General features: G+C 37.4%; 1 protein-coding gene across 2 annotated transcripts in view; it reads right to left on the bottom strand.

Moving 5' to 3' along the window:
* The window catches only part of LOC5580175 (sodium-coupled monocarboxylate transporter 1), a 101,599-nt gene that overhangs the window by 45,929 nt on the left and 36,597 nt on the right, over positions 1 to 19,073 (bottom strand). The gene's annotated exons all lie outside the window — the stretch shown is intronic.

Genomic DNA, 19,073 nt, shown 5'->3' with positions numbered 1-19,073 from the left:
GATGCCAAACCGTCTAACATTCCGTTGGACACTGGATATGGTAAACAAACTTACAACGACAACATTCTCCCGGACAATAAGCAGTATCAAAAGCTAGTAGGCCAACTACTGTACATTGCAGTAAACACCCGGCCTGATATAGCTGCAGCGATCTCCATCATGAGCCGGAAAGTATCCTTTCCCACCCAGCAAGATTGGAAGGAGTTAAAACGAATCGTTCGGTACCTGAAGGGATCCGTCGAATTGAAGTTAAGGCTGAGCAAACATGATCACTGGGCAGAAAACCGTGAAGATCGAAAATCAAATAATGGATTCATCTTCAAATTCAACGGAGGAACAATCTCTTGGACCTGTCGCAAGCAGACATGTGTTTCCCTATCGACAGCTGCAGCAGAATTCGTCGCGCTGTCGGAGGCCTCGCAAGAAGCCCTGTGGCTGAAACGGTTGCTTACGGATTTAGGAGAAAATTTGCCCAACGTTACGATGAACGAAGATAATCAAAGTTGTGTCAAGATGCTGGATTCGGAGAAATTCAGTAACGGAACGAAGCATATCGCAATCAGGTTCAATTTTGCCAAAGATTTGAAGCAGACTGGAGCGATCAAGTACAATTATTGTCCGACCGAACTGATGCTAGCCGATCTTCAAAACCCTTCTCAAGAATTCGAGTTGAAAAACTACGACAGCAATGCAGACTCGAGAAGCAGTGTTGAGGAGGAGTATTGGAGTTGCAACGCAGCTCCCTGGAGAATCTAAGCAGTCATTGAAGTTTGACATGAATTAATGTTCAATTATGTTACAATAAACTCATTCTCATTCCAACTGTTCCATAAGATAGATGTGTTTCATTACTGTTCGTGTCCCGATCGATCCCTGACAGCCAATAAATCGAAGTTCGAAAATCCAATCTCCCATATCGTCCATACCTCTCTTAAAAAAAGTTCAGTGAAAGTTTCAGCTTTCTTTTGGCCCAAAGACAATGTAGGATATGTATGAGAGTTACTATGAAGAAATTTCGAAAAATGTTTCAAACACGTTAGTACTGGAATGAAAGTACAAACTTATCATCTCAAAGTGATAACTCATTCTTCAAGCCATGATAAAGACATTTTCTGAAGAAAGCAGTTCAATTCGACCGATAGGAGAAGAGATATTCATGGGTTTGTTTACTATTATTTAGCTTCATGTGGGATTTCAGGCCCGCTAGCATATAAAAAACATCCCAAACAATTTGTTTGCTTGAGGATTTGTTTCTTCAGCAACGTCCTTTATTAAGATTTGATGAATGAGTTTTCACTATGGAATGATAAGATTGTACTTACATTACATTACTAACGTGTTTTCAAAAATAGTAAGTAATTATAGTAAGGAAGATATAGGAGATTGGATGTTCAAACATTTATATATTTTGAATTGCCCTGTTGGTACAAACATATACCCTTTACCGGAATCTCAGTACCAACACATCTTCACGAATATCATTGGTTCCGGAGATCTCCTGCCGTCGAAGAAATCTTAGCTAGAGTAGGATAGATTCATCGCGGGGAACAATCCTGAGGAGAACCTAGCGTATGTGCCGGAAAAAGGATGGAGGTATCTTGACGGACGAACGTGAGGTGATTTAAGGATGGAAGCCACACAACGATGAACACTTGAATGGCGCATAGGCGGAAGGCCAAGGCCGCATGAGGAATGGCTTTACAGTAGTTACGGCGGATGAGGGAGATGTGCCAATTTCCACAATAGGTGAAGTTAAGGATGCTATTAAACAACTTTGGTGTTATAGCGGACCTTATTAAAATGGGCCCAGGCAGGTTGGCTACTTGTTTCCACCGATTGATAACTAGGATCTGGGATACAGAACATCTACCGGAGGAGTGGAAGGACAATATACAAAAAGGGTGACAAGTTAGAATTTGAGAACTATCGAGCGATCACTAGGAGAAATCTTTTCAAGACCGCAGAACTTCAGTAGAAATTGTTGGAACTTCCTACTTGGAAGGATTTTTCAGTATTTTTTGTTGGAGAAGTTCCTGAAGGATGGAAAAATTCCTTAAGAAATCGCATTAGAGTATCTCTGAAAAAAATGTTGAAGAAATGTTTGAAGATACACTTGGATAAACTTTATATACGATACCAAGAACAGTGTAAAGCGTTCTAAGAATGAACTGTTCGTCCCTGAGAGACAGGAGACAGCTAATTTGAAGAATTTTGAAATGATTTCTTGTGGAAATGCACAAACGTATGCGTAATGGAGTTTGTGAATTAATTCTATGAAGAGGAATCTGTTTGGGAGAATCCTTGGCGATTCTGGAAAAAATCTTACAGAATTTCTTGAAGAAATCCCTGAAGAAACTGGGGAAATTCCTGAAAGAATTCATTGAGAATATTCTGGAGAAACTTCTGGGAACATTTTTGAATGAATGCAAGTAGAACCTGAAAGACTCATAGAAATATTCGGAGAAATTACTGCAGAAGCTTTTGAAGGAATTTCTTGAATATTCATTGCAGAAATATCTTAGGTTATAAAAAAAGGCTGAAAACTCATGGCTCAAAAACTGGATTCTAGAAATCCAGGATACCTACTAGGATGAATCATTCAATGATAATTTATAGTATATTGGAAAAGTCCGTACAGATACGTACACACTTAAATTATTTTACGGATTCCTGTGAAATCTCAACAGCTGAACGGTTCGGTAAAATAAATTAACGGAGTACGGTAAATTTTCACAGTATTCGGTAAAAATTCACCGCAATACGTAAAATTCCGACGAAATTACGGTGTTTTATTTCACCGAACTGTTCAGCTGTTGAGATTACGGTGAAATTCACCGTAAGAGCTTAGTGTGTATAGACCAATTACTGGTGGAATTTTTGGAGTTGTTCTTGAATATACTCTTGCAGAAATTCCTGTAGAAATATCTGATGAAATTGCTGGAGATTCTTAAAATAGTTACTGGATTGTTTTTTGGAGAAATCGCTGGTAAAATTCATGGAAAACTACATCAATAACAACTATAATATGTACGTTATCAATTCTTAAATAACAGCAGCTTTCCCCGTGACTGGTTTCAAAAATTAAATATTTTAAAATATATTTGGACGATTCATCTTAACGTCATCAAATAACAATTTTGTTTGTAAATTTCATATCAACATGGAGTACTACAATTAAGTTGAATCATTCACCACCTACCATCGAAGCCATTATCAACTTTTTTACCGGAATGCACCGGCCCTAAAACAAACTGCACCGAGGCGCCGCAGTGGCTTCAAGCTACCTTCAAACAAAGCCAAGTCATCGTTTGTTACCGCATTGCCACTTTGGGAGCTCAAGTTCTTAGGGAAACGGCGATAATAGTGCGACAGTTTCACATGGTGATAACACTAACTATTGGCCAAATATTTGCCCCACGTTGTAAATAACTGCGACGAGTGGGTGCCTACTTTTCTAATTTTACGACTTCTTAGTAACTTTTCCAGACTGCGGCAGTTGTCTGTATCGTGGGATAGTTACTGTTGCGGTCAAACACTTCTGATGAATTGATAACGGAATTGGTATTGGTGGTAGCCGGGGCTTGACAAGGCTTTCAAGAGCACGTGCAAACGTGAGTATGGTTAATCGGACTGTTTTCTTACAGAAATTTATGATAGGTGGATCCAATTTAATCCAACGGTAGAATTTTTTCGAGTGTTTTTCAGGATATTTCTCAATTCAATATAAAAAATTCTAAAGTTATTCAACTGTTCATTTGATCTAGGTAATTTTGTAGGCAACTAGAAACTCTTGTCTTTGAGACTGCTTACATCCCAAATGCTTTTATATTTTCTCATGAAGCGATTTTTAATTCAAATAGTTTAGCTCGTAAGCTTCTCAGCAAAAGCTTGAAAGTTTCTCAGCAGAAGCGTGGAAGTTTCCCAGCAGAAGTTTGGAAGCTTCTCAGCAGAACTTTGAAAGCTTCTCAGCAGAGGCTTAGAAACTTCTCAGTAAAAGCTTGGAAGCTCCTCAGCAGAATTTTGGCCAAATTACAAATAAAGTGTTGCTTAGTGCAGAGCTCCTAGATATGAAAAATAAATGTAATGTGTGGAGTACTGCCAGTACCTTGCAAAATATGTGTCAAAAATTGTCGAGAAATCGATTCAATCATGCGTTGATTCATTGTAACTCGTGGCGTCTGCCACTGCGCCATCTGCTAATTTGCCCTATCCGGTGGAAACTAGTTTTCCAGAAACGTGATCAAATCCATTAACAGCGGAATGTATTTCAACGGCAAGCCGGTGACACAAAAGTGCGTCAAGATCCAGTTGGGAAAAAATGTCCGGTTTTTGCATCAGTCTGCCGTATTCGTGTCTCATTATTTCGAACATCATTTCACGAGTGCTAAAAAGCGTTTAATAAACCATGAAGGCTTTCGGGCCAAGGGGACTTTTGGGCAAATTTTACACTTAGGATATTATCAAAAAAATGGTCTGGAATTTCATCGAAAATTTTGCCCGCCTACATTTAAAGCTCAGACAGATAATTAGTGTGTCTTTCAAATTCGACACATCTTTAATAAATGCAAAATAAAACATGCAAGTATAATCTGCTAAATGTGCTATAAAACTCGCGCTGAATATCATTAAAACCGTGAAAATGAATTTTGCGTATATTTATCTTGGTCAGAACTCCTCAATTAGCACTAACGCAGATGTGCGCGTTTGGCAACAATATCAGGTTTTATCATTATTCAGTTATGATAATGTGGATTTCAATCTGCATGGTGTTTTGGTATTTCAATGACAAATTCGACATATGTAAGATCTTTGTTTTTCTGCTAAGAAGTGATGCGAATCGCTTCGGTCATGTAAGAACTGTCGATTTACTTTGATTCGATAGGAACTCCAAGATGATACCCGTTATTACAAGAACTACAAACATTATTATTAATGTTTATCATTTGACCTCACACCTCATTATTTAACCATCCTCTCTGGATGAATCACTTAAGTGGACAAGGCATGTCATTTACGTACTGTAATCACATCACATGTCAGTAGGAACAATTAGCTAGACAGTGCACATCCGGCAAATGACCAGTATCTAATAACAAAACTATTTGATCTTCTATAATCTGAAGCCATCGACATTTCTGTGATTATATTTTAGGAACAAATTTGTTGTAAATTTCTATCCATCATGAATTTGAATTTTGAGTTCAATTCAAGCTCACTGAAAAGCTGTTTTGCTTCCACACACAGGAGAAAAGAATTTAGACATAGCTCTCATAGGTGACATTCTGTGCTAAACGGAACTCCAACGGCTTCTGGAACGATGCAAACATCACTCATCAAAGGCTGAAATTATTGTCATGACGGTTCCATCCCTTTGATTAGATCTTTTAGTCTCAACATTGATTAAAGGTAATTAGTGCCATATGAGGGGTGTTTGGTGCGCGCAGCAGAGTCACGCCCGATTGTCGTTTACAAATTGCACTTTATTAACCATTATCCAGAACTCGTTGGATGATGAATTGGCTACTTATAATGATTCAGTAATGTGGTGGGAAAGTGATGACGAATCAAATGTGGCAACTGTTCAATGTCCAATGTTAACAATTTATTTTTTTATGTCCTTGATAAACTTGAGAACTAAATGCATTTACTCTGTTAAGATCGCACAGAGCGTACCATTGTGTCTGGGATTTCGAACAGACTCATATTTCGAACATTTAATTTTGTATGGTGATTTAATTAAAATTTCGGATCCTTCAGTTCATGCAGTTTGAAATTAGCACAAAAGAATTTATTTGCACTTCAATCAAGGATATAAAGAAGTGACTATATTTGAGCGCAGACTCTAGAATAATTCCTTAGAGCGAAAGTTAGAAAAAAAATATGAGAAAATAATATTCATTAAAATGAAAAAGTCAACTTGCTTATTTGTATGAGCTGTTGTATACATGCTTCTGCGAAGTTGTAGGACATTCAAGTTCAAGAAACTTTGCCAAATCAAGTATTTTGTAGCTTTTTAATTGACCGATTTAGAACTTTTTTATGTTACTTTGAACTATGTTAACAAGCGGTGGTCTAAAGAAGCTTCTCGGTGCGTAATTTGATGAGCGAAAAATCTTTCCGTTGAGGAGTTTGCAAAAACACGACTATTTTTATTGTAAAAATCTCTGGTTGGGGCAAATATAAAAACATCTTTTGGCGTCATTCGAAAGACACAATGGTTTTATATTATATTAAAAACTTACTGATGTCTTATCGTTGTAACTCGAACAATATGCCTTGAAAAACAACATATTTTTTTCAGATAAAACTTCAAGACTTTTTAAACTCATATAAATATCAAAAATTTTTGCATGAAAATTTGAGAATCCTTAAGAGAAAAATAACCATCATCGTTTTTCAAATTTTTAAAACCTTTTTTTTTTTTGCTCAAAATGAATGCAATCATCAAGAAAATCTATCACTGCAATAGAATTGCTATCTGGATTGCAGTGATAGATTTTTATGTGGGTTTCGTTGATTTTTAACGGAAAAACTGGTTTTTCATGTTTGATGATTGCTGATGATTGAATGATGGATTCTTGAGCCTTAAGTTTTTAAAGTCATCCATAGACTACTTTGACGAGATATAGCGAAATTACACATCTACATTTTTTGATATGATATAGAAACTCATTTTGTCTTTGGAATGCCGTCTAAAGATACTTATTTTATTTGCTCCAATCTTATACAAAGCAGGCGTGTCTTCACAAGAAAAACAACGATCCTAAACAAAAAGAGATAGGGGAAGAGCACCAATTTTCGACCTAGCACTAATTTTCGACCCATCCATACGATTTTGGCCTACTTTGTATGGAAAAAAAATCGACGTTTTGTTCATTCCAACGTTTCGGGATTCAACATTTTGGCATTCGACGTCTTGCCTTTCGACTTTTTGTCTTTAAACATATTGTCTCTAAGCCCCATTAAAATATCAAAGTATGGGTTTTAGGCGATTCATAGAGTACCCAACACCACCAACATTGTTTCACCCAGATCTATCTAGGTTTGATTACTGTCAGCATTAACTGCATTAACAAACTTTCACTTACTTCGCACGTATAGATCTAATGACCTGGGCTAATGAATGGGCTTCGTAGCCGTGCGGTTAGCGGCGTCAGTCGTTTAGGCGTATTGTGCTAGGGAGTGTGGGTTCGATTCCCGCCCCAGTCGGAGAAAACTTTTTGTCAAACGAAAAATTCTTCACTGGTCCATTGGTCGTTCCGTGTGTCCGTTGTCTAATGTTCGTTATGTTCAGTCTGTGCAGCCTATGGCGGAGTAAATTGTCTTTCTTTCTTTCTATATAACAGGAATTCATTTGTTGACAAAAAACGCCTGTTGAACTCAACAACTAATCCAGCTTAAATATACGCATACTGTGTTTTGTTTTAAATATAATACAACCATTCATTACACTAGTAGATCGTGTACATAAATCTTGGAAACTCATGTTTCCGGAAAGTTAATGTTTTATCTTATGCTGTTTGATTCTTCAAACTTTCCCAACTATTCAATAAATTGAAAATTCTTTAAGAGTTAAAATCCATAAATTTCAATCTAGAATTCAAGGTGTTCACTTTGTTGCATTACTGCAAACACGTGCCGCATCGAAAATTCCACTTATTGCTTATGTAGTTTTCAGGACTAACATTGCAGGAAGTTTTAGGATGACTCAGAGCATTCTCTGAACTAGAGATGGGAAAAAAGAATCGGAGCCGTTCACAAGTGACCCGGAAAAAGTACGAACCGATTATTTTCTCCTATACTCCTTCGTTCGTTTCTCGGCTTTATTATAATGCTTGACACGTGCATTGCTTTGCGCGCCACGTCACACATGTAAGCAAAGATTTCCGCTGTTCCGTGCTCTCAGCATGCCTCGGCCACTTGCATACAGGCAGATGCAAGCAAGAGAGAAAAAGTATCAATTTGAATGGCAATCAACATTTTGCTTCCTAATTATATGATGAGTATCTGGGGAAGAATGTTCGAAGAATGAGAGAACGAAAGTTACGAAAAGAACGGCGCATGTCGCGCAATAGAGAGTGAACCGCTTTTTTTCCGTTCAGTTCGCTCTTCCTTTGCAAGCCGCTGAGCTACTGAACCGATCGAAAGATTCGGTTCACTAAAATGAGTGATTTGGATCGGTCCGTTCATTGAAATGAGTGGTTTTGCCCATCTCTATTCTGAATTCAAAACTACAACAAAACCAAGCAATATATTGCATTGCTCTCTGTTGCATATGCAAAAAATTTCAAAGGTTAATACATCATGCTTGTGGATCTGATTAAAGAATTCTGAATTATAACTAGGGCAAATAGTACTAAGATGATGTACTACTAATCAAGGATGGAAAAAAATCAGCTCTAACGACAAACAACACGGTATTTGAACGGTCCAAGAGGGCCATCGCTCTTGCAGCAACATGATTTCAACACCTCACCACGTGCGCTAATCATAGAAATATCGAGCATCCGATAAACTGTTTGTCGTAGGACAAAGGGTTTGTCGGATATTGTAACAAGTTGCGATTAATGTGAATCAATTTAAAATTCACGGATAAACTTTCTCACATTCCATGCACGATTGACTTAAGGATCAAAAATGGTATGCTAGAAGTCATATCGCAGAGTGAAAGCGTGAAAATCTTCCAAAATTCGGTTTGCGAACAATTGATCGTAAGCACACATGCCGAGCGATTCATTTTTTGCGGAGCGAAGTTTGTTGTGATGGCTTGACGACTAAGGGTTTATCGTTGTTGCTATGATCGCATGACAAAGAACAACCACGATGCATCATTTGTTTTATCATGATCACTAGATTTCCATCCTTGCTACTAATTACATTAAATAAATTATAATGTAAAAGATCTAAGCAAATCACATTATATCTTCAAAAATGTTTATTCCAAAGCATAATTTTCCAGTGTATAAGGTCAATTTACGAATTTCGTAAAAAATGTTGACATTGCAATTTGTCATGAATATGTTTATCAGAGATCACGTCAAAGATTTAAAAAAGTGGTCAAGAATCGTTGATTAAATTAACCAACATCTCGACATAAATTGTAGAAAGAATCCCCAGTTGAATTAACAAGTCGATCTGTTATTTGTCGTCTACTGCTATATGCTCCTTGAAGAGAACTGTTAGCGAAAGGGGCTGATATTTTTCGTGGAATTTTCTTCCAAGAAAATTTGTTAAATAATTGCTCCCCATAGCGATATCACACACACCGTAGTTATATCGAAAATACTAGAAAAAATAGTTCAGAATCCCTCTAATATAAGAAACAACAATTTATTTAAAACCTTGTACAAAATATCTTGCAGATTCTTATAAATGTAGAATCAATTTGGCAAAGAAATTTAACGTCAGTTCGAATAGGATCACTTGGGCAAATTAGGGGTATGCGAGATTAGACGCGAAAAATCCAATAAGTAACGTCATTTCGTATCAATCTCCGAAAATATGCCAACGATCGATAGAACTGTTATATACGCCGAACAATATAGTTAACAGGTCGAGGCGACAAATTTTTGCCTGTCTAGTGTTAGTAGTGACCAACACTACAACATCTAGCCGTTCAAGACCAGGACGTTAGGCAACGATTTGTCGTTTCGATTGTGTTGTTCATACATATGGCCCTCTGTTAAAAACAAATTTTCAACTTCTATTCATTTCTCTCGTCGCTCGCTTGCGATTCTATCCATCTTGTCATTTCATTACTTTCGTTACTCCCTTTCACTCTGAGTACAGTATTGCATTCACCGATAAAAGCCAATAAATTTTCATAATATCTTGAAAGAGATGTTTAAAAAAAAACCTTCAACTTTTGAGGAATTCGTAGATAAATTAAAAAATGAATCCTTTGGTTGACGTTCGAAAAGGCATTATTTTTGGCACACATGGAGAGATTCTTGGACAATTTTTTAGAGAATCGTTCGCAAAATTTAAAAAGATTTTGGGTTCGTCATAACATAACGTCAAAACATTTTATCGGATTTATCCGTCTCGGATAGAACCACAGCATGAGACAAACGAGTTTTTACTCGATGGATCGGGTTTCATACCTTGCCCATATAAAAGGAGCAAGTTAAAAAACCTCAATTTACGAACAAGATGGGGGGTTCGTTAATTGAATAAGTTCGTAACACGGGAAAGTTTAGTTTGTAAAACGTTGTTCTGCCTATTGAAGAAGAATACGTAAGGAATACATCGTTATTATTAAAAAATGCTTCCTAAGTATGAAAAGTATAATTATCGCATTATTGATTTTTATACATCCTAGTTAGTGTGTAAGTCTTCCAATAATTCCTTGGAGTTTGGAATTCTGCCTGAGCAAATAAAGATGTACTCAATATTTCTAAGCAATAGAACATTTTGGAATTAATTGCCAGGTTTGTACACACGTCTCGCGCACGGATGTTTCACAGCCGGAGAAGGGAATATTACTCTACTATTACTACTTAACAAAATGGTTAGCTTCGAGCCCTAAAGAAGATCCAAACCATAGGATCGAAATGTCGGCGATGAATTAAAATTATCAACGCTTTTGATTGTGACTGCAAGCCGAAATCCAAAATTAAGTTCACAAAAATACCAGTCAAGATCACTAAAATTTGTTGATAAGTATTGTTATACACATAAAGTTTAAATCCTGTGGCAAATTAAGCAAATAAATTGCCATACAAGCTGGGAAACTTGCATGCAAATTGGCTGATATACTAAAATTTTGCATTTTCAACAGCCAATAACTCAAAAACTAGACGTGCTATGATATTTTTGAAAACGGCTATGGATTCAGCAACCCTAAATTATGTAAATAGCAGTATGTTGATGTTTGAGACAAAAACGTGTTCCGCAGTGTATTCTTCTTGACTTCCTCTTTTATTTTAAAAGTTTTTCTATTTTAGGTTGTAAGACATCGTAAAACAAGCAGGAAACAGGAAACTCTGTCCGTGCCATAAATCCTTTTGTTTTTTTTTTTTACTTTTACTGTGCGCCGTGTGCTGGTGCTGTCTCACTCTTTTCAACGAGCAACTTGAAAACAGGGCGCAAACGTTTTATGACATGTATGGGCTCATAACTATGATACTTTTTCTATTTAAAAGAAGTTACGAGGCCCAGAACTGAGCTAGAATCTGACTTCTCCAAGGATGTAACAACTTAAAACACGTGGCTACTGTAGGAAAGATCTTTGGCCACCTTTGGATACAGTGAATGTGATAGTGTGATTTGTCAAAAAAGTTTGGACTCATTTTTAATTGGATAATTATTGGCGGAATAATTTTTGATGAATAATTATTGGTGACAATTATTGAAAATTTGCATAATCGAACAGAAATTCAAATTAAACTAATAGGAATCAAATCAACTGCATGCCTTCCGATGTTATGGATTCCGAGTGAAATCCAACGAAACATAGTTCGTGATTCTCTACCTTTCCGGCAATAAACAATTTACACATTGACGTTTTAACTTTTAGAACATCAAAATCCTTGTGAATATGTCTCGATTTACTTTATAATTTAAATTTTCACTGCCCTGTCAGTTTACAATAAGCAGCTGTTTTTTTTTTCTAAAAGTTTTTATTTACTGTTTATTTATAAAAATACTAACTACAACTCTTTTATGTATCGCATAACTATACATATATGGTAATAATTAGACATCAAAGGTTTGTAAATCTTAACAGTTGTTATTGTCTAACAGATGTTAAGACATGTTTTAAATACTGCCCTAAATACATTCTTATTCATATATTATATACATTCATCTAGCTTCTCGTATGAGTTTTTTGAAAGAAAAGAGACTTGGCTTCTTGTAATGTATAATATTGTAGGCCATTGCTTCAGCTACTAAGTATAGTGCAGCTTTTTTTAAATATTTTTTCTTGGTTATACCATTATATAATATTTCTTCTGGCGATCTTAATTTTAGTTTAAGTCTTTTTTCAATTATATCTCTAATCCAATTCCATATAATTCCTGATTGGTGACACTCTTTGATTCGATGGATATTTGTATCGGGTTTGTGGCAAATTTCACAAAGGTTATGGTCCACTTTATCGGTATAAATGTACATTTTTGCTTTGTTTGGTATTACATCGTTGAAAATGAGGTAAAGGATTGATCTTGTACTCAAACTTAAAAAGGAATGATTAATGTTTTGCCATATGCAATCCCACCAAAAATGTGGAAACTTTTCCTGCACATTTGGTTGTATTTTCATTTCATTTATGAAATAGTTGTATAATGTTTTATTATTTTCAACACATGTATGATTTTCAAGCTTCCTCGCCTCTTCAATCCATTTTTTAGCGTTCATAGATAAACTCCTTAAGTTACTTTGTTTTAAAAGAAAATGGTTTACTTTTGTACTACCGTCAAACAAAAGATTTCTAATAAATAAAGCCTTACACTGACTTTCAGGGTCGATTAGCTTAAGCCCCCCTTTGCAGTACTCGAGGTATAATTGATTCCTATTTACTTTAAAGAAGTACGTGTTCCACAAAAAATAGCCTGTCCATTTCTTTATTTCTGCTATGTGCGAGTTATTTGGCGGTAGCACATGCGAAACATATCACAGTTTCGATAGTAGGTACGTGTTCAGAATGATTATTCTTTCAAGCAAACATAGATTTCTTGCACTATGGATTTGACAAGCAGCTGTAAAGGCCTTAAGGAGTGCATCAAAGTTAACCTTTATCATATCCTTCCATTTTTTTCTTATTTTCATACCAAGAACTTTGATTTCCTGTTTTTCGGGCAACATTTGTGGGCCTAGTGAACAATTATTGAATCTAATAAATCCAGATTTTCTAAAATTAATTTGTATTCCTGCTTGTAAGGCAAAGTCGGACATTATTGACATGACTAGGTCAAATTCTTCATTGTTTCTGATTATAAGTGTTAAGTCATCCGCATATACCATTATTTTATAGAATTTTCCATCTATCATTAGTCCTATAGTTGAATCGTAAAGTTGCCGGATCAGCGGTTCCACGTAGAGCGAAAACATCAGTATGGATAGCGGACAACCTTGACGAACTGACCGATGAATTCGGAATGATGAAGTCAGGCCACCGTTCACCATTTCTTGTGATGACGCGTTAGCATACAGTGTTTTCACGAAATTGACAAACTGCCCAGGAAGATTAAATATCGCCAGTGTTTCCCAAAGCCTATTGTGATTCACAGCGTCGAACGCTTTCTGCAAGTCCAAGCTAAGTAAAGCAAATTGTATTCGCTTACTTTGTTGTGCCCGTACAACTACCGTTCTTAATTTATCCAAATTTTGGTTACAGGACCTTCCCTCAAGCCCTGCTGTTTGCCCTTCTGCGATTAGAAACTCCATACAGGTTTTGAGTCTGTTTGCGCATATTTTCGCCAGAATTTTGTAGTCTGTATTTAGTAGGCTTATTGGTCGATAGTTTTGCAGATCTTTTTTGTTACCGGACTTGAAAATCAACACGATGATGCCACTGGAAAAGTTTTCTTGCATAGCAAGAGATCCGTCGAGAAATCCGTTGAGGAGTTTCAAGAGATCCTCTTTTAGAAGCTCAAAATGTTTTTCATAAAATTCGTATGTAAGCCCATCAGGGCCTGGAGCCTTCTTCCTCGTAGCATTCCGAATCGTCGCAAGAAGCTCTTGCTCTCCAATTGGCGCAACTAAGTTGTTTCCCAGATTCTGTGGTAGCATTTTGTGCACGTGGTTCATTGCTGCGTATGTTGATCTTTGGTGGACTTGCGGTTCGGAGAATTGCTTCTGGTAATGATCAAACACAGCCTGCTTGGTAGTATAGCCTTCTGAAGTTTCTATTTCCAGCTGTGGAGTGTTGAATCCACGTTTCATAATTCGTGACACTTGAAATATGCTTAGTTTCTCACTCTCTAGCATGGTTGACGGCTGAAGCTTGGTGCGTAGACTTGACAAACGTTGTTCCTCGAGTCCGACGATTGCTGACTTGACGCTACTCATCTTTTCCTGTACGTTCAACCCATCTGACTGTTGGTGCATCAAATCACTAAGTTGTTTGTAGTAACTTTCTTTCTTTATTGCATTGGATCGGTTAAATTTAAATGCTTCCGACTTATAGAAACTTCTTACTTTGTTCTTAAAGTCGTACGATCACCATTCCGAAAAATTCACCTCATGCTTACGACGTTACTTTAGACTAGCGAAAATTCTAGCGAAATTCTCGGAAATCTCGTCATCTGCTAACAGGGAGCTGTTTATTTTCCAATGACCTCTACCCATAGCCATAGGAACGTTTTGAGGGCTAATTTCAAATTTGAGAACTACTGCGTGATGGTCAGAAAATGGAACTGGTGTCGTGATGTAGTCTCTCTGTCTACGTAAGAGATCTTTATTACCATAGAACCTATCCAAACGTGAAGCGGAGTTGAGCCTCAAAAAAGTATACTCTCGCTTTTTGGATCCAAGATCTTCAAACTTGAACAAGCTGACAAGGTTGCGAAGTCCTCTGGAAAACGGTTTGTATTTTCCTTTACTGTCTACCGCATCTAGTATACAGTAAAAATCACCTCCCAGCAAAATCTGCTGTCCTTTATTCAAATGTGGAGCGATGCTATTCTGAAACAGGTCATCACGTTCTGCATTGTGCTGCGATCCTGAGTGCCCATAAACATTGATCACGTTTAGTCCATCAACAACGATCGAAACGAGACGGCCAGAAGGGTCCAACATGATATGGTCGAAAGGTATTGTTTTCCTTATAAGTATTGCTGTGCCGACATTCTCATCACTACGGTTGACAATCGCATGATGTGAAGGGATAAAGTGAAAATCGTCAAAGGCAACTTCTTGTAACATCTATGTCGTTGTGTACTATAAAATCCTTTAGCAACTGTTTTTTTGAACTTACTGTTATTGCATTGATGTACACAGTGAAAATAATCCTCACAAAATTCATATTTCTATGCAATATTGTGTACAATATCAGAGGTGTGAAGAGACGGCTATGCACAGTGTTGTTCAACGTTGATTGACACCAAGTTCCAAAACTTAACATATATCGGTAGCATCATTGGACTCACTTACCTTCGTTGCATTCCGTGATCGTGATCGATCCTCTTGTTGTCGTTTGGATTTGGACCTTGTGACCCTGGAATCACTACGACTAGCAGCTGCAATTGCTTCCAGTGGATTTGGCCTCTCTGCATCTTCGTCACAACGTTTCTGTTTACGAGATTTCCTGTTTTTTTCAACGGTCACGAAACTGTCGCCGCCATCATCGGAGCCAGATTTGCTGCTCGCTGTGAGAGGTCGTTTATTAGAGTGCTCCTTCTCCTCGGCCGTAATTTCGTCTGACGTGTCCTCCTCGGAATCTGCTTTGGAAGCAACATCGGACTGCCGGTCTGCAGCCACCTCAATGATGGAGTTTCCTTCTATCTGCTTCTGCCGCATGCTGCCATCCCTTGACGAAACTAGTGTCACCATTGACGTCTGTAGCTGTGCGTGTACTCTGGATGATGTTGCGGCTCCAATCACAGCATCGGCATATGTGTTTTTGCTGATTATCGATTTTTCGCTATGTGGTATTACCACCCCAGGGGCTGCACCTTCTGGAAGGCGTCGTTTGTTTTGCGGACAATCTGCTTTGAGATGCCCCTCCTCCTTGCACAAAAAGCACCGTTGTTTTAGTCCCTCGTAGTACAGCCTTGCTCTGCGATTAGCGACGAACAAAGTTGACGGTATTTCTTTTTTGATATCCATGTATATCCCTCGGACTCCGTTGAAAAGATCCAACTCCAGCTCCGCTGGGAATCTCTCTCTAACCATGCGTTTGATTGTTCCATATTTTCCAAAAACAAGCGAAACTTCCAGGTCTGATATCTCGGGCGGCAAATCGAAGACCCTTACATAACGAATGCATCCTCCTGCAACCGTCATTCGTATTTCCACAGTTGTTCCGTTGGAATACCGGAACGTGTGTAGATCCGGATTCTGTAGAAGAGCCTCTTTCATCGCTGCTTCTGATTTGAACTTGATGCAGACAACCCGTTCATCAGAGATTTTGTAGCTTGACTCCATGGTTTTCTTATCGGCATCGAAAGCTTTCACAAAGCGAGCAATCTCCACCAGGGTGGGTCCTGCAGCGGTTTCTGGGAACTGGAATACCAGCGTGTTTTTAACTACTCCATTCGACATTCTTCCTTTGGGTTTTTACCGGTTAGCCAGATACGGCTTAGAACGGTCCTATAACACTTCCCCGAGTACCATTACCCCGAAAACCATCTCCCCGAAAACCAGTACCCCGAAAACCATTACCCCGAAAGCAACGTTACCCCGAATGACACATTACCCCGAAAACCATTACCCCGAATGGTAAATTACCCCGAAAACCAGTTCCCCTAATACGACACTTCCCCGAAAATCAGTGATGCACTTCAAGAAATTCTTCAAGGAAGCTCGCGAATTTGAGCCTGAAAGTTTTCGGCTTAGTAACTACTACTATTCCCTGGCCACGATCACAGGGTTTGACGGTGCTAAAGTAGAAGGTGCACCATAATAATACCCGTCTGTGAAACATATCACCTTCCCAATACTTTGGCACACCTCCAACGGTTCATGATTTATCATGAAACGGCTGCATTCAGGCGGAGGATCTGTTAATATGTTTCGGCATATTATCAGGTCCTCTTCGAACGGAGGGACCGCCAGGGCTCATTAGTTACTTATAAACCAGTGCTGGATGTTTGATGTTTCAATTCGTTTACACGAGCTGTAGCATCCTTTGTACTAATCAGCAATGGTGGTTAAGTTTCGAAGCCAACGTGTGATCAATCGTTTTATAATGCAACATAAGAATGGGTGGTTGGTGAAACTGTGCGTTACACTCGTCGTTATTAAATTTAGTGATTGTGAAGGTGCTAATAGTGATTTTATAATTAAATCTATAGTGATGAAAATTTGAAAAAATTAAGGTGGAAGTGATTCTGATAGTTTTGTTAAAAATATAATAATAATGATGTGAACTCTACTAATTTAATAATGGCCATAATACATTGTGCAATCATTTTTCTGAATATAAACTTAATTGCCTAGTTCTTCAAACGTGCATGATAAAAGTGTTAATGTAATGACAGCGAGTACAGAAGAATGGATCGAAGTGTTTTTTTTTAATGTAACTTTCTTGATCATAGTGCTAAATCGTAGTTTGAATAGTAATGACTCTACAGCAACAAAAATAATGATACATTTAAATTGAATATCTTTAAATTACTTAGTAATGCTAACAGATGGTAATGCTAAAAGATTTATATGAAAATGGTGTGATGGGGAAAAGTGATATAATAGAAAGTATATCTGAAGTGTATTACGAAAGTTGATGAGTGATAATCGGTGATACACGTGATAGTGTCGAAAATAAAAGTGACGATAGTGATTGATGAAGTGAAATGGGGAATGAGGACCTTTTAATAAAACTATTTCGTTCTTCACTTTAACCACTCTAGTAGCATTTCAGGCCTTATCATAGTTTGATAGTAGTCTGAACTACTAGACTGCAAAACTACGGCAAGGGCTGATTGCTGCTAGCGTACACAGTGACCATTTGAGCAACATTGCTTAGGAACGTCTGTGTGATGAACGCAATAGAGGCTTATAAAAGCAAATGCTGGGAAGGAGCTTAGGGCAGATTAAGAGTGCCAGTACTACCCCTATCGCTACCGAAAAAAAAAAAAAAAAAAAAAAGTAACTACTACTATTCCTATTAGTGATTTAGTGATTTTTTATTCTTTCAATCATCGCCTGTTATTTCGAGGTTGTATAATGGCAGTATAAAAATTTTAATCAATGATTTTCTCTTCATTGAGTTATAGGCTGTTCTTTCTAGTTGTACCGTTTGAGTTGAAGTTTGAGCGATAGCGAAAAAAAACGACTGACAAAATTGTCTTGATCGAAATTCAAAGTTGACAGTGACTTCAAAAAATAAATGAAAATAAGCCCCTTCATTACTTGTCTGTATTACATCTTGTCAGTATTACAATTTCCAACAAGAGATTTGTCCTTCTTTTAGTTATCGGTTATTCTTTCGGAAGTTGCACTAGCAAAGTGATTGTTGGCATCATATTTATTGACGCTTTAAACAGTGATTTTTTCTTCTTTTATCATAGGCTGTTCTTTAGCGATTTACTTTTGAAATAGTGGTCAGTTAAAAATCAGTTAACATTTTCATCAGACATTTTTCAAACCATAGTCTAATGACATTTTAGAATATGTTAAACTCGCATTGCCTCCAGCAATATAAAAATATAATTATGTATTACCAAATAATATAACGCTTTTGAAAGATGGCGGGAAAGGTCTCTAATATTAACATGTCAGCAGTTCGAAAAATGATTTATTGCTGTGAACACAATCATTCTCACAAAATCAAGTACACGCCTGTGAGTAAAATTTGGGTTCTCACTTGGCTCATGAAGAATAGCTGTTAATTAAAAGAATAATAAATCTTTGATAACATGAAGAACATGAATTCAAATGAAAATCAAAATTCTATGAAATAGGTATATGGGATTCATTTGTCGGATCTTCAATTTTTCGTGCCAAGAAAATTCGGGGTTATGGTCCATTCGGGGAAATGGTATTCGGGGTAACGGACTATTCGGGGTAATGGTTTTCGGGGTATTGGTTTTCGGGGTACTTGACCATTCGGGGTATTGACTTTCGGGGTGATGGTTTTCGGGGTAATGGTATTCGGGGAAATGTTATAGGATCCTTAGAACGTAGCCAGAAACAAAGCGGATTCACAAACAATAGCTGATTCTCAGTGCAGCGGTTAAACAAAAAACGTCTTTACGCTTTGAAAACTGATCATCTACTGCGTTTTAATATATAAAATTAAAATAATTAATGCATCAGGAAAATCCACCTTTGTCCAGAGCGTGTCCGTTGTTATGTGATAGTGATCTATTTAACCAAACAACGATGTTCATGAAACGATGGAATATTTCATTTCGAATCACTTCTGTATTGTCGTATTTATTCTCTGGTTCCTGAAAGAAATAAAGTCG

Source organism: Aedes aegypti, chromosome 1 (assembly GCF_002204515.2).
Source record: "Aedes aegypti strain LVP_AGWG chromosome 1, AaegL5.0 Primary Assembly, whole genome shotgun sequence".
Lineage (NCBI taxonomy): Eukaryota > Metazoa > Arthropoda > Insecta > Diptera > Culicidae > Aedes > Aedes aegypti.
This window is presented reverse-complemented; position numbering and strand designations above follow the sequence as displayed.